Here is a 16,278-nt window from a genome sequence, read left to right as displayed (position 1 = left end):
ATATTTAGGAGAAGTCACATCTATTCAGAGTTTCAGATTTCCCACTGATAAGTGAAGAGGTGTCATAATAGGTAATGCCTAAAATTCCTTCCATTTTAACATTGTATAAATTGTTGTTGTAGAAAATAGTAGCTTCAAATGTTTTTGGTAGGGGTGGAAGTGATGTTTTCTATAGGTTTACGAGATTTTTAGAAGTATATTTTTCATTTAGTTTGAGCAGGCAGAAGTTTAGAGGAAATCACGAGTATCTATGATTCTTCTGGGAATGGGTGTCCTGTGTCTTCTTTCCTTTCAAAAGCATGAATTTCCTGACAGAATGGATGGCCTTTTCCCTGATACAGAGATTGATGGTGTAATTGGTAGCTTGATGCCCAGGGTTTCAAGACCGTCTCCTTCAGGAGTGTATGTCAAACCTTCAAGGAGCAACAGATCCTGGGCTCCCCTCTCCCCCAACCCTTCCTCCCTCCCTCCCCACTCCATTCCCAGTTTTTGAAAAAGGTGATATTGACGTGCCACTGAACAAATATATTTTGGGAGATTATACATACATACATGTGCTTTAGCAATAGGCATATGATAATTCATATACTTCTTTCTGATATATGCATAATTCATAAAAGTCTAGATATTGGAAAATTATAGGCCCTACATACTGTTGATGTAAATACACTTTACCATGTACCATAGGGTTAACCAAACAACCCACTACAAACTAAATCAATAATGATGATACAAAATTAATAATTTCTATTTTATTTATATAAAATTTTTTTCCAGCTTTATTGAATATTGACAAATAACATTGTATAAGTTTAAGGTGTACAATGTAATGATTTGAAATACGTATATATTGTGAAATGATTACCACAATAAGGTTAATTAACATTAACATTAATTTATTACTTCACATAGTTACCATATTTTTTTTTTTGGTGGTGAGAACATTTAAGATTTACTGTCTTAGTAAATTTCAAGTATACAATACAGTATTGTTAACAGTAATTTATAATTTAAAATGAAAGTAGAAACAAGTGAAAACAATGAAAAACAGCACAACAGTTATTACGTTCTGGTATGAAACTTTGGGAATTCAAGTCACACACAGGGGCCTAGCAAGAGCCTTGCTATTCTGAAATTACGTTTTTCAGTAAACTTTTGTAACACGCGGCATAGGAATAGTCATGCATTGATTAACGATGGGGACACATTCTGAGAAGTGCATCATTAGGCAATTTTGTCATTGTGCGAACATCATAGAGTGTACTCACACAAGCATAGATGGTATAGCCTACTACACACCTAGGCTATATGGTCCTAATCTTATGGGACTACTGTTGGATATGGCGTCCATTGATGACCACAATGTCATATGCAGCTCATGACTGTACCAAGTTTTGTAATGGCAGCAGACCTGGCGGTGCTCTGCTAGCTCTGCTCAGAACCTCTCACATCCTCTTATCCTTTGTACATCCCTTCCTGGGCTTCTGTGTTTTTGCTTCTAATCCCTGCTCCTGTGATTCTCTTTGCAGGCCTGTCCTCGGAGCTGCTTTGCCTGAACATGCAGAACCACCTGGGAATTTCCGTGCACCCTTTAGCCAACCCTTTAGCCTTTAGCCAACTACTTGTTGGTGCTTAGTCAGTACCAAAGTCCAGCAACTTTGCCTGGCATCAGGACAAATTCTGGGGCGTAGCTTACACTTCTGAGTTCCCCACAGCATCAGGCTGAAGTACCCTCTGGGGTCTTTGCCTGAAATCTTGTCCTTGCTTGCCTTCTTCTGCATTCCTCTCCTGCTTCTCCTATTTCTTTATTCGTTACCGTTGGAAACACTTCCTAAATGAATCGTTCACACATGAGTTCTTCTCCTCTCAGGGTCTGCAGCTAGGGAAACTGATTTAAGATCTCACAACTGACCTAGTAGGTTACAAACCAGTGGTGTGTGGTTTCAGATAAAAATAAAAACGTGTGCTTTGCTGTAGAAGCTCTCCCAGATATCCTGAGACTCTGAGCTGCAACCTATGCCTTAGGCAGTCTTTATTTGAAAGCAAAATGAGAAGTTGTGGATCAGAATTTTTTCCTAGGGGCTTATGATCTCTAGAGTGCACCTCAGGCTATGTGAAGCTGAGGATAAATCTCATACATTCGAGGCTATGCACACATTTGTGACCTTTGCTTTGCCTCTGGAGTCTGCTTGATGTTGTTTTAAATAATATAAATATAAATACTGTGAAATTAGATAGTTCTCAAAAGGCGAATAAAAAATACTTCAAGGTTTTATTTTCTAGAAAGTGGGGTTTAATAGAACGTCTTGACAAACAAAGTCGAGTTCCATAGTTAGGCCACACTTCTTCCAAGCTCTAGGCTTATTTCACTGGAGAGCAATAGACCCAGCATCATACAGAAGTTCCATGAGGCTCCTAAAATAACCTTTCCCCTGAGCCTTCTGCATCCAGGCATCCGAGTAATGTAATGTGTTCGCAGCAGAGCCGCACACTCGGAGGGATGTTGCCTTTTGCCAGAGTTCTCAGCAGTGCAGCTCTTCCACTCAGTTGCACCCAATTTCACTGATCAGTAGCTCTGGCTTAGCTTCACTCTCATATATTCAATAATCCACTTGGCAGGTGCAGAGCAGACACATCTAAAAAGGAATTGCAACATCTTGGAAGAATGAGGAAAACGCTTACTATTTACCCTCTCTTGGATTCTGACATTTACTTTGGATACAAGGAGGATCAATCGTTCCAGCATATTCTGGCACCAGAGATAGTTATTACTTTTTTTTTAAGGAAGATGAATTAGATTTTTATTCTTTCTTTTGAAAAATGGTTTCAGTCTGTAGATTCCTCTAAAATACCAGCGATATCACTGGGTTGTTCAGATGTGGCCAGTCATTGGGCTGTGGCGTTGGGCTGATCAAGCATGGGGACAGACCAGTGAGCATTCCCCTCACAGAGACATCTTTCTGAAGTTGTGCTCATACTTGCAGCTATGAAAGATAGTACAGAGAACTGCCCTTCACCCAGCTTCCCATCATGGGAACATCTTACACAACTGTGCTAAATTCGTCAAAACTAAGGAATTAAGCTGGCGCAATACTTGTAACTAGATAGAGGCTTTATCTGGATTTCCTCAGTTTTCCATGATTGTTCTTTTTCCATTCCAGGATCTAATCCAAAATCCCACATTGCATTTGGTCATAATGTCTCCTTATTCCATACAGATAATTAAAAAAAAGTCTTTTTAGTTGATGTATATGTAAGTCTGTATATTTCTGGAGCCAGACTGCCTGCGTTTCAGTCATGGGTCTGTTACTAATTAGCTGGGTAACTTTTCGCAAGTTATTAAAACTTGTTGTGCCTTATCTGTGACTTGGGGATACTAACAATACTTCATCTGTACTTGAGGTCACTAATCGTATTAACTGCCTGTGGACTGTGGGGATTGATCAAGTGAGTTCACACGAAAGAGCCTAAAACTGTACCAAGCCCATGATAAGTGCTCAGGACATGTTAATTGTTATTTTCATGGTTATTATTCTCACTCTATGTAGGCATCTAGCTAACATATCTTAATTCTTTTCTTGTGTGGCCACATCCTTTTTAAATAATTATTTTCTTGACTAGGTAATACATGCACAGGGTAAAAAATATTCCAGCAATACCAAAGGATGTAGAGTAAAAACTCTCTTCTTCCCATCCCTGTTCCCAAGTCCTCTCTCAGCTCCTGTTTCCATCCCCCCCAACCAGATAATCACTGATACCCTTTCTTGCGCACCTTCCAGAGATGTTCTCTGTATAGAAATATATTTGTTTGTATGCATCTGGAACTTTAAAAAATGTGGTGAATACAAAAGCCCGAATATTATCCAAAAGGGAAAAATTAGGTTTATCTCATTTGTATTTTGACTAAAAATAATATTAGCTGTACTTTATTCATTTATTTTTAAAGATTGGCACTTGAGCTATCATCTGTTGCCAATCTTCTTTTTATTTGTTTATTTATTTTTCTTCTTCTTCTCTCCAAAGGCCCCCAGGACATAGTGGTGTCTTCTAGTTGTAGTTCCTTCTCGTTGTGCTATGTGGGATGCTGCCTCAGCATGACCTGATGAGCAGTGCTAGGTCTGAGCCCAGGACCTGAACTGGAGAAACCCTTGGCCACAGAAGTGGAGTGCATGAACTTAACCACTTGGCTGTGGGGCCGGCCCCTAGTCGTACTTTATTGAGCACTTGCTGCGTGGCAGGCGTTCTCTCTCTCTCTCTCTCAATGTGTTATCTCCTTTAATACCACAGTAGCCTTATGCAGTAGGTCTATTAGCATTCTCATTTTACAGATGGAGAAACTGAGGCCTAGAGAAGCTAATTAACTTCCTCAAGATAACTCAGCTAATAAGTGATCAAGCAAGTAAGAAAGTTTTAGGAAAAAGTCAGAATCCAAATACGTTAGATTTCTTTCTTTGAATTCTTTCTTTTATTTTACCTTTCCTTTCTGCCACTCTTTACATGCCACTATCTTTTGATGAGGATCAGGGCTGCCCCAGGGAGAGAAGCCCAAGGCGTCCTGCCCTACATACCGATCTATGTCATCCTCCAGGAAGCATAGGCCATCCTGCCCTCATCTGACCTGATTCTTATCCAAAGCTATGGGACCACTTGATAACCAGACCCCACCTGCACTGATACCATTTTAATGACCTTTTGTTTTACATGATCTTTCCTTTGCCTTGTAAAGAAATAACTCACATACCTATGCCTTATAAATTTAGCCCTGCCCTCAACACATTGCAGCCCTTCACTGCCCATGGGTCCTGTTCCCATGCTACTCCATGCTATTCTCTGAATAAAGGAGCACGACTACCAGACCTTGAGAGTCCAAGAAATCTTTCTTTCGACTCCTCTACTCACTGAGCCCACATTATTTCTTCGTCCACTGGAAAAAGGTGACATTCTGGACCCTTGCCCAGATTCCACTTTAGTTCACCCTGTACCCACCTCTGTCATTTGCATTTTCCAAAATTCTATGTTCATCAAGCCTCTTTCTTGCTCAGAAAGCCTCATGAGCTCTTTACCTCCTGGAGAATCAAGTACAAATCATTTATCCTGGCTTCCTGTGCCTTCCGTTGTCTGGCTTCATCTGCACCATCTGGTCCTATTTCCCACTGTGAGCCCAGCACATTGCTTCACACAGCATGGCCCTCAATAAATACCTGTAGAATTGAGTAATTGATAGACGTAGCTTATAGAAGCTACTCAGTAATTCCTTTAATGACACATCTGGAAATAAAAAAGAACTTAAAAAAATTCTCCTTCGTAGAGAATGAGGGATTTTGACAATTTCAATTTCCAATTTTGGTGATTTGAAGAGTGCAAAATTACATTTTCTGTGATGTACATTAGTTGTATTGTTTGAAGCTACAGATTAATTATTGATTGAAAATTTGGGAAGGTGAACAGGCAGCTGTACATCCTAATTCCTTCCTCTGGGCAGCCAGAGTTTGAGACACAGCCATATTCCTGGTCAGATGCTGCCAAATCTCAGTGCTTTGCTTAAACTGGAGCAGAATCCAACAGCTTGACCTTGCCTTGGAAGAAAGGGCCTGGCACGGACGTATAATTTACTTGATAGTTTGGAGAATGGAAACTCGCCATCAGAAAGCCAATTGTAGGATTCACAAAGAATTCCCTGCCAGTACAGAGCAGTTTAAATATTGCCCTATTTCAGAGAAATCACATCACTCCTTGGCGATAGCGTTTCCTGTTGAGACTTTGGCGAGGGATGCTAGCATAATTTGGCAGAGTTCAGTGCGTTGTTGGAAGAACGGATCGCCTTGGCCTGGTGAATGGTTTTCTTTCTAATAAGTTAGTAGAGCCACGCTTGATGGCATTGAGTCCTACCCATGCCTTTTCTATGAGAGTGTTTGAAGCCCTAGAAATCTGCTGTCTTGCTTATCTCTTTATCCCCCAGTGCCAACCACATTTCCTGGCACATGGCAGACACTGAGGAAATGTTTGTTTGGTGACTAAGTGGATGCAGGCATTGTTTGCCCATGAAAGAGGCTTTGAATATCAGCTTCTTCCAAGTCCAATGGACTTGGCCTATGGACTACAAATTTCCTGCCAGTAGAGAACTGTAAAATGTACAATGGGAATTTCTGGCCCACAAAGCTCCTTAATGACATCCAGAGACCTATAGGATTAGAAATAATAACTCAAGGGCATGCTGGTGATGGACATGAAGACATCGTTGAGCACTGGCTGTTCCCTGGCATGTCCTGGGTCAGTCCTCAGAAGGGTACTTCTGAGCAGAGGGACCAAGAAACCTTGCTTGCTTTAATCTCTGAGTCATTTTCTCTTTGATCTCTTGACCTCACTGGGAGAAACTGAAGCAGTAGTGACTTCTAACAAATGTGAATAACATTTCTTATGTACGGTAGCAGAATATGCTATCCCAAAATGTGTCTCTTTGGCTTGATTATTTTTAAGAACAAAAGACTCAAAAGGAAACTTTGATCTTCCCTCTAACCACCTAAGAGAATTTAAGATAGAAGGCCTGTTCCAGAAAGGAGCTATCACCACAGATAACTACAGTATAATATGAAGTAGGTGTGGTAGACAGCGAGGAGCCTAGGAAGGCCATTTGATCAAAGTCCTCTCCATGTCCCATTGTCTCTGCAGGGCATGGCCAACATTTGTTTACCAAACACTTTCTTTTTCATCTTCATGTGAGTTGCCTTCCTCCCCTTTGAGTCCTCAACCACTACCCCTAACATTTTCTTTTGTCTTTAGCTGAAGATGGTATTTAAAAAGGTGGCTTTGAACATTTTGAGTTACTCAGTTTTCCTGGGTTTCTCCCATGTGTACATGTTATTAAACGTTGTTCGATTTTCTCCTGTTGTTCTGTCTCATGTCGATTTAATTCTCAGACCAGCCAGAAGAACCTACAAGGGTAGAGGAAAATTTTTCTTCCTCCCCTACACTGAAGAGGCTTGAATATTCAGGAGCTAAGAGAAACTATTGACAGACAGCTAATACCGGGAGGACTTCAAGTGAGTAGAGAAATGAATTACAGTCAGGCGTTGCTTAATGACAGGGACACATTCTGAGAAATGCATCATTAGGTAATTTTGTCATGTGGGCACATCAGAGAGTGTACTTACACAAACTAGATGGTATAGCCTACTACATACCTAGGCTATATGGTACTAATCTTATGGGACCACCACCGTGTATGTGGTCCATTGTTGACTGAAGCATCGTGATGTGGCACGTGACTGTATTAGAGTGGGGCTAAATGATAGAGTAGGAGAAATTTTTGTTCAGCTGTGGATGTGATCTCTGTTTTCTGTGTTCTGCTAGCCTCAGTGATGTCTGCAGTGAACACTGTGGTAATACCCCCAGACCCCCCTTCACAATAGAGGCACTCATGCCCCCTACTTGCTGATGGGTCACAGCTGAGTCCTTCTCCAGGAGTTGCCCTTGGCTGAAGAAAGCTGCCTTGCCAAGCTCATACCCCCTTCCTAGAGGGAGCCTCATCCAGTGACTGGTTAGCCTGGCCCCTTTGCCTCAACTGGGACAACTCTGAAGGGCAGTCCCAGGTCTAAGCTTCCAGTAGGAGCTGCTCAGGCCTCTGTTGCAACCTCTGTTGCTACCTCTGTCCAATCTCGCTTCTCTCATTCCTCACAGCTCATTCCCCAAAGCAATCTCTTATAACCTTCTGCATGCAGATCTCAGAGGTGAGGAGGCTGTTTTCTGGAGAACCTGAGAAACTTGCTCTTTTTCTTCCCTTTGGTACCCTGAGATATCACTCATTTTCCTCCTTTTCTGTATCAAAACTTGTCCTCAGGAAACAGTCCAATAATTCCTTCTTGCTAAAATGTAAATATAATAATCTATTCTTTCTTCGGAGTTATTTGCATTTTAATGGGTGCCAGGCCCTTAGGACTAAGCAATAAAAGGGTTTATATAGAATTTCAGTCAATTAAGTGGGGGAGTATGTCTGGGTGCCTGACAGGAGGCACCAACAGCCCAGGTGCTCTGAGCTGCCACCCCACGGGCAGTCTCCTGGAGGTGAGGCTCGCCTTGACCTGTATCTTACTCTGCTTCTGAGGGCAACAGCTTGCCTCCTGGCACATTGGAAGAGAGAAACTCAGCTTTTCTCCACCACCATTTCCTTGACCTTCACTGGGGGGACCATCCAAATTTCCTGCCCCCTCTAAATTCGAGTATTTTGAAGGTAGCAAAGGCAGATCGTTCAAAGTTAACATATCCTGAACAAGTCAACCGTTTCTTTCACTGTGTCACCTCCCCAATTTCCCAGGCATTAGTCGCTCCCTTTTCTATTCCAGTGGCACTTTGTACATCTCTACAGAGCACTTCATGCTCTCTGTTTTCATTTTTCTAGTTACCCGTTAGTGATTCATTAGCCTTCTGTGATAGGGGCTGTGTCACTGTCACTTCTCAATCCCTGCTTCCTTGCCATAGTGCTGGCATATAGCAGTGGCTCCATAACTGAATGGATAAGTAAATCAACGAGCACCTCCTACGTGCAAGACACTCTAAAACACAAGGAGGAACGAAAGTGATACAAATGACGAACACTCTCTGAGGACTTATCGAACCGCAGCCTGGAACAAGCGTGACTCATGGGATGCAATTATAAACCACCTTGACTTTTGCTTCTCTCCATCCCTCTAAGTCATCGGTTATGTTTACGTAAGATAAGTCATTAAAATGTTCAGTCTTATGTCCTGGTAAAAATGTTGAACTTGATTTAACATTGAGGCGTCTCTCCCTCCCCAGCTTAGGCCTGACAGAGAGGGGAAACATTCAGTTAGAGAAGGGTGTGCTGGCTTCCTCTCATTCCTCGCTTAAAGCTTCTCTTTCTCCTTCAGCCATTGTGCTAACCGTAGTTTCTGAACCCTCAGGGTTGGCGTGTCTGGAAGAGAAAGGGGAACAAGAAAGTTCTTCCCTGGCCAGAACTGTCGTGAGTGGGAGTGGTACTCTCTGGGCAAGGCAGGTGTTTAAGCTGACTCTCTCTTTCTTAGGTTCTTTGTATACTTTTTCCCTATCCTCCCCGTGCCCCCTAATCCCACCTCCAGTTCCTGGGGCCTCTTGCCCACAGTTCCTGTGGTGTGAGTGATGTGTTCTTTTTAGCTTGTTGCTAGGCCTTCCTGAGCCCCTGGACGTCCAGTGGTACCTTCAGCTTCTCTCTGCTGAGATTTATTTACCTCACCTGGTCGCCTTCTCAGATGGGATGGGACACAATCCAATGCTGGTTGGCTCTGTGATGCTCCCTTTCTCTCTCTCTCTCCTGGCCCACTGCTCATTCAAGGAAACACCCTTCTGTGCCCTCACAAACTCTGAGATTACAGACCATGCAGCCTCCTTTCCTTTGACTCTTCTGTCATCAGCTCCTGGCAAGTCTGAATGCTGGGCTTTGGATTTCTCAGATGGGCGACTTACGCTGGTCCACTGTGGCCTCCAACTGTGGTCTCCCTGAAGCCCTCCACGGTGGATTTGAGGGCAAAGGGCAGGCACCATTTCTTTCCCTTGACATGCCAACTTTCCATTCCAAAAACTGTCTTCATTGTCTTTTTAATTTCTCCAAACATTTTTATAGCTGGAGGTGGATGGTCAGCTAAGTGTTGCAAGACTGGTTTTCTTCCTCCTCCTTTTTGTAAGTCCTGTGTGGTGGTTTTACTTTGGAATATGGCATCCATTGTCTTTATGTATCAACCAAGACTGAGAAAGAGAAAGTCCATTTTAATCGTCCGTTTTTGATGTTTCAGGTGCTGACCTCAGATTTATACCCATTAACTCTTTCAAATACAGAAAATCTACAGACGAAGAAAGGAGGTACAAGGAAGTTAAGTGATTTGCCATGTTTCACTCAGCTGGCAAGTGGCAGGGCCAGATTTAAACCCAGACAATTTGAATCTGAAGCCCATGCTGTTAATAACTACTCTACCTCCTCTCATAAATGACACAGAAAGGACACCTGAGAAATGTACAATCTGGTGGGGAGGAGATGAAAAAGAATTAAATAACTATAAGACATGAAATAATAAAATAGGCCTATCAAAGAAATCCCAGGCAGATTCAAAGGAGAAAAATACCACATCTGATTTGGGAAATAAGAAAAGTTTTCAGGGAGAACATAGGTCTTTAAAAATGGGTGGAAACTCTACCGTTTAACACATCAGCGAAAGGATTCCTGGCCAGGGCAAAGTTAGAATAAAGCAGGAGGTGGCTTTGGGACCAGTGAGAACCCAGTCTGACTGACGCAGAGGATGGTTAGGGGGGTTGTGGTTGATGAGACTGAGAACGCTGCCATTGTACTATGTCCTGGAATGCCAGGGGGAGGATTTTTTTGATTTAGAGAGTATTAGGGAGTAAGCAAAGACAGGTCAGAAGAGATGCAAGAGACATTGTGGAGAGAGATCAGAGCACCAGGCAGCTGATGGGATGTAAGAGAGGAAGGAGAATTCAAAACTCTGAGTTGGGGCTAGCCTGGTGGTGCAGCGGTTAAGTTCGCACATTCAGCTTCGGTGGCCAGGGGTTTGCAGGTTCAGATCCCACACGCAGACATGGCACCGCTTGGCAAGCCATGCTGTGGTAGGCGTCCCACATATAAAATAGAGGAAGATGGGCATGGATGTTAGCTCAGAGCCAGTCTTCCTCAGCAAAAAAAAAAAAAAAAAAAAAAAGAAGGATTGGCAGCAGTTAGCTCAGGGCTAATCTTTCTCAAAAAACCACAAAACGAAACAAAACAAAACAACTCTGAGTTGCTGGGAGAATGAATCACCACTGAGAGAAACGGAGATGGAGGGAGGATGGCTCCCCTTTTCCTCCTCTTTTTAATTTTGGTAAAATATGTTGAATTGAGATTTTGCATGGAGCTAATATTTAATGAATGTGCTAAGCAGAATATGAAGCACATGTTATTTCATTTAATCTCACAAATAAAATCTTATCACACAAGTTTAAAGATTCGTATTTGTCTCATCTTGGCTTCCTCTTCCACAAGATTCTTTGAAAGAGGGACTGTGCTGCCATTCAACGTGAGAATCTAGCACAGTGTCAGGCACATGATAGGTCCTTAATAAATATCACAACATACGAACGTCTGAATTTATCCCTTTGGCAAATACAGTGTGTGCCATAGTCCCTCCTGGAACGTGTCGGGGGAGTGAGCTATTTCAGGTTGACCCACTTCTGGGAGCATCTATGTCACTAGGAGCTGCTAAGCTTTAGACAGAGTGATAACTTTAGAAGGAGGGCATCTTTTTATCTGGCCTGTCGTTGCTGGAGCTGCCTCTGCTGCCTGGAGATCATAATCCCCTTATCCCCATTATCACAATCGGACCCATTATCCACAATCGGCCACCAACCAGCTTCACGGGTGCTGGCTGTAGTTCATTCAGAGGCTGTGGAAAGTTAGGTAATTGGGATTTGCATGTTTGTTGAGTTTTCTTTTAATCCCTTGCAGTCTAGGGAAGTGGGGCTAACCTATCAGGCTGTGGTCTGGGATGATTTTGCTGGGCACGCGTTTGTAAAAGGACTCATGTAAGTCTTTTTCTGGGCAATGTGCTATCGTTGCTGTAGAAGAATCTCCTAAGCTCTTGAGCATATTTGATGGTACTGAGGGGTTGTCATGGATCCATCTGCACAGTCTCACCCGTCTTCCCCACAACCATCAGCCCTTATTTTATTGAGTCGTGCCTTGAGTTAATGGCTCATCTAAGCCCATGGGAATAGGATTTTATTTATACAGTTACAGAATTACTTTAGACTGAGATGAACTCAGCCTGTCCCAATTTAATAAATGATGATACAATTCTTTCTTTCTTTATTTTGGTAAGGAAGGTTGGCCCTGAGCTAACATCTCTTTTTGCTTGAGGCAGATTGTTGCTGAGCTAACATCTGTGCCAATCTTCCTCTGTTTTGTATGTGGGATGCTGCCACAGTGTGGCTTTTATGAGCAGTGTGTAGCTCCGCACCCGGGACCTGAACCTGTGGACCCTGGACCACTGAAATGGAGGATGTAAACTTAACCACTACACCACTGAGCTGGCCCCTACAATACAATTCTTTTAATTGTTGAGGTTAAAAACTTTGGAGTTGTCCTTGACTTCTTTCTATCTCTCACCTTACATCAAGCTCTTCAGCAAATCCTGTCAGCTCATCTTCAAAATATATCCAGAATCTTTCCACCTCTACCCTACGATAACCTATAATCGGCTCTTGCTTGAATTGTTCCAGTATCTTCTCAACTGCTCTCCCATCTTCCATTTTATACTGTTAGGGTTGTTTTCCACACAGCCGCCAGAGAGATCCTTTTAATATGCAATCAAATCATTTCATTCTTATATCCTAAACCTCCTAAGGGCTTGCCATCCCCCTAAGTTCGCCGTGTACCTGAATGTTGTGACCAGATTCGACCACTCTGTGAAGAGAACGAACAAGTGTGCCCTGACACCCTGTGTGGCTTTTTGCAGGAAAAAAGGTCAGAAATCTCCGGAACTGTCATTTCAACTTGTAGACCCTAGATGGCACTCTGGGACCACGCAAGGTTCTGCCTGGCTTGTCATTTTTGTGGGGCATAGATTTTGCAGTCATGTCAGGCTGAAAGCTTTCTGTGAGGACCCTGGACTAAAACTGACTGTGAAGGCTGAATTTTGTTAAAAAAGTTTTTAAATATATTTTTTTTAGGGGGCAAACTATAGCTTGAAAAAAATAAACTGGAAAGATTCTGGATTCTCTAACAGATACACTGAAATTTCTGCTGTTTGAGAATGTAGAATCACCCAGGAGGTGGGGGAGTCAGCGGTGGGTGGGGTGGGAGGAGCAGCTGGGGGCTCAGACCCCTAGGAGGGCTTGTGTGACAAGCTAGGGGTGTCCCGGGAGAGGGTTGGCATTTGGGAAAAGAGTCCAAGTTCTGAAAAGTTGTATCTAAATTCATCATTGTTACAAAGTGTCTTATTCTTTCTTTTGAGGCTGAAGACAAGAGCTCATGAACTAAGAATTCAGATACTGGAGGGAGGTAGTCAGAAGGTTGCAGGTGTGTGGGTGGACACTAAGGGTGGAAGGAGCCAGCTCTTCCTCTTGACCTCGAGGGAGTTAAACTCTGTGTGTGTGCGTGCATGTGTGTGTGAGAGGGGGAGAGAGAGAGAGGAAGAGAGGTTTCTTCACGACTCTGGAATAAGAGTGGAGAGCAGGTCCAGCTCTGAGGGAAGAGCTTCATCTCTCCCTCTTACTAGCTCTGAGGGGTAGCTGGCTCCTGAAGGATCCCTCTGGGCTTCTCCTGGGGCTGGTGCTCTGGGGAGCAGAGTCAGACGAGGAGGCTGCCACCTTGAAGGATCTGAGAAGAACCAGCAAGGGGGCCAGGAGAGTACGTCCGGCCCCGTGTCCTTCCTGGGTCTGCATATGGCACTGCTGGCAGACAGAGCTTAGTGGGGGAGTTGAAATCACAGGTACTCGCCAGTACCTGCAATCAGGATAGAAACAGAGTATGAGTTGTCCCTTGCAGCATCTCCTTGGTTTTCAAGAGTTTCTTTTGTGGAGGATAGAGGGCTCAGAAAGTTCCCTCTTGGCATCCCTTTTAAACCTTTATTGTAATAAGGATTGAGTTCTATCTGCACGGTTAAGGGGGTGATGTTGGCTAAGTTAAAGAAGCTTTATACAGCTCAGTTTCTTCAAGTGAACTGTCAAAGAAAAAATGAACCAACAGAGTTAAACAGGCAAAGAAGACTTTGAGGCTATTGCAATAGGGGAGAACTTAACAGCTGAAAATGGGGAGAGTTTTTAAGTGCTGGGGTGAGTTAGTGGCAAAGTTCTGGAGGACACAAAGGTGAGGTTGGTAAAGGTGATCGGCCATCTGTGTTTGCTAATTGGCACTTACAGAAGCTAGGTTCCTACCCTCCTATAGAGATGGGGAGACAGGAGTGCTCCCTTCAAAGGGATGGCTACCAGATCCTCCAGAGAAGATTTTCTTCTCAAAGGGTAGAGAAAGGATTTACATCACAAGTTTTCTAAAATAATTGCTTTGAGAAAAGAGAAGTCAGGAGCCTAGAGTCAGAAAGAAACCTGTCTGAGCTTTAGTCGAGCTCAGAGGCTGTTACGGCTGTCCTGGTCAGCACAGTGGGTATAAGAGTAGCACCAACCTCCTAGGGATTATGTAGGGATTAAATGGGGTGAGGCCTGCAATGCAGAGGGCCTGGCAAGGCAAATGGCAGCTGTTATGCTGATGGTTATGGATTTTGATTGACAGAATTATTTACTTTAGTTACACTCTGAAGACATCTCCCATACATAATTTGTAAAAGAAAGTACAAAATAATCTTTGTTTTCTAAAAGCTACTATATGTAAATAATATATATATACACACACACCTATATGTGCATGAAAAAAAACCCCCGAAACTAAAGATTGTATTCTGGAACCAAAAAACCAACTAACCAACCAACCATTCTTCTCTTCAGAGCTTAAAATCTAAAACAATAAAGGCAAATGTTTATATATACAATTTGTTACATAAGAGAGTAATGTCTGATGAACTATTTGTTTTTCACTAGTTTGTCTTCTGTCCAGAAGGTCAAAGCACGTAAAATAAATGAAGTCAGTCTCTTGACTCATTGTTCCGCCTGACTCGCTGCTGATTCTGAGGCTGCAGCTGTTGACTGCATACGCATAACCCCTACTCTCTCTCAAAAGTCAGGGGACATTTCTTGTTATTTCCTCTTGGCCCCACAAGACAGGGGTTCTTTCTAAAACAATGTTTGATGAGAGTTGCTAACTGTGTAGAAACCATGATCCTGAGCCTCTTTTCCACCATTAAATGGAGACCATGATGATTTAAGGTCCACCTGGAAATCTTTCAAAGGGGCTTTCTCGAAACTGAGTGTTTCAGAAGCCCCTTAGGAAGGAGGGCTTCCTTCAGAGCCCTCTCTGAGGAACAGACACTTTCTGGGTTGTTCTGTAACCTGCTTTGAGGTAAGAGAATCCCAGATGGAAGGACCTCTGAGAGGCCACGGTTGAACTCAGGCATCAGGAGAGAGAGGCTCTGAATCATCCTGAAAGTGATCTTGTTTTTGATAACAATGTGAAGGGGTTTGGCTCTTTTTAATGGAAGAAAAAGACGTCAGATTAAAAAATGTTGAAGTCTAAATTCTTCTAATTTATTGTTTTCCTCCCTTGAATTAAATCCACCCTGATTGCTACCATAAATCCAAGTTTTGATAAAATGTAACTATTCTGATTCCAAATGAATAAACACAAATTTCACTGGTGTAAGTAATCCTTTTTGGTTTCTCAAGTCCTTTCACAGGAAAGACCTCATTTAGCCTTACCACACCTTTTTATTGTTATTTTACAGAGAGTTGCTCAGGTTGTGCATTTATTAGTAAATAGATTTCAAGACCACATAGGTATTTTAAGTTCAAATCTATGCTTGTTCTATTAATACCATAGTGCCTTTTAAATTTCTAGTCTATGGTACGAAAGTTCAGCCATTAATTCTTAGTAGTTAATGCCTCTAATTTTAGTAGCCCAAGATGATCTTACAGTTGTAGGGGAACAAAATCTGCTATCCCAAAATGTGTCTCTTTGGCTTGATTATTTTTAAGAACAAAAGACTCAGGAAGAAACTTCGACCTCCCCACAAACTGCCTAAGAGAATTTAAGATAGGAGGCCTGTTCCAGGAAGGAGCTATCACCATAGATAACTACAGTATAATATGAAGTAGGTGTGGTAGACAGGGAGGAACCTAGCAAGGCCCATTTGATCAAAGTCCTCTCCATGTCCCATTGTCTCTGCATGGCAAGGCAAACAATTGTTTACCAAACATTTGCTTTTCCACCTCCGTGTGAATTGACTTCTTCCTCTTTGCAATCCCAAACCACTGCCCCCAACATCTTTCTTTGTCTTTAGATAAAGATGGTATTTAAGGTGGTGGCTTTGGCCATTTTGGAAAGTTACTCAGTTTTCCTAGGTTTCTCCCATGTATAGTATTATTCAATTTGTTGGATTTTCTCCTGCTAATCTGTCTCATGTCAATTTATTTCTTAGACCAGCCCAAAGAACCTAGAAGGGTAAAGGAATATTTCTCCCTCCCCAGAAAGTCAATAAAAATAAGACTTTTTTTTTTTTTTTTGCATTACCTTCCTCTGAAGAATCAGTGAGAGAAGAGAATAGTCTAACCTCATTTGCAGACTAATCTCCCCCACATATAAATCATAATACACTGAGCTCTCCCCTACCACACAACCCCTGAAACAGACACACA

At 42.5% G+C, this 16,278-nt stretch overlaps 1 long non-coding RNA gene across 2 annotated transcripts in view; it reads right to left on the bottom strand.

Moving 5' to 3' along the window:
• Positions 1 to 660: 660 nt before the first annotated feature.
• LOC139040803 (uncharacterized) overlaps positions 661 to 16,278 on the bottom strand; it is a 42,599-nt gene continuing 26,981 nt past the window's right edge. Inside the window, exon 3 of one of the 2 annotated variants that reach the window (XR_011495134.1) lies at positions 661 to 13,480. This is a non-coding gene — a long non-coding RNA (uncharacterized lncRNA). The remainder of the gene's footprint in view (positions 13,481 to 16,278) is intronic. The other variant, XR_011495135.1, reaches the window with a different exon arrangement.

This window comes from Equus asinus, chromosome 2, assembly GCF_041296235.1.
Source record: "Equus asinus isolate D_3611 breed Donkey chromosome 2, EquAss-T2T_v2, whole genome shotgun sequence".
Taxonomy (NCBI): domain Eukaryota; kingdom Metazoa; phylum Chordata; class Mammalia; order Perissodactyla; family Equidae; genus Equus; species Equus asinus.
This window is presented reverse-complemented; position numbering and strand designations above follow the sequence as displayed.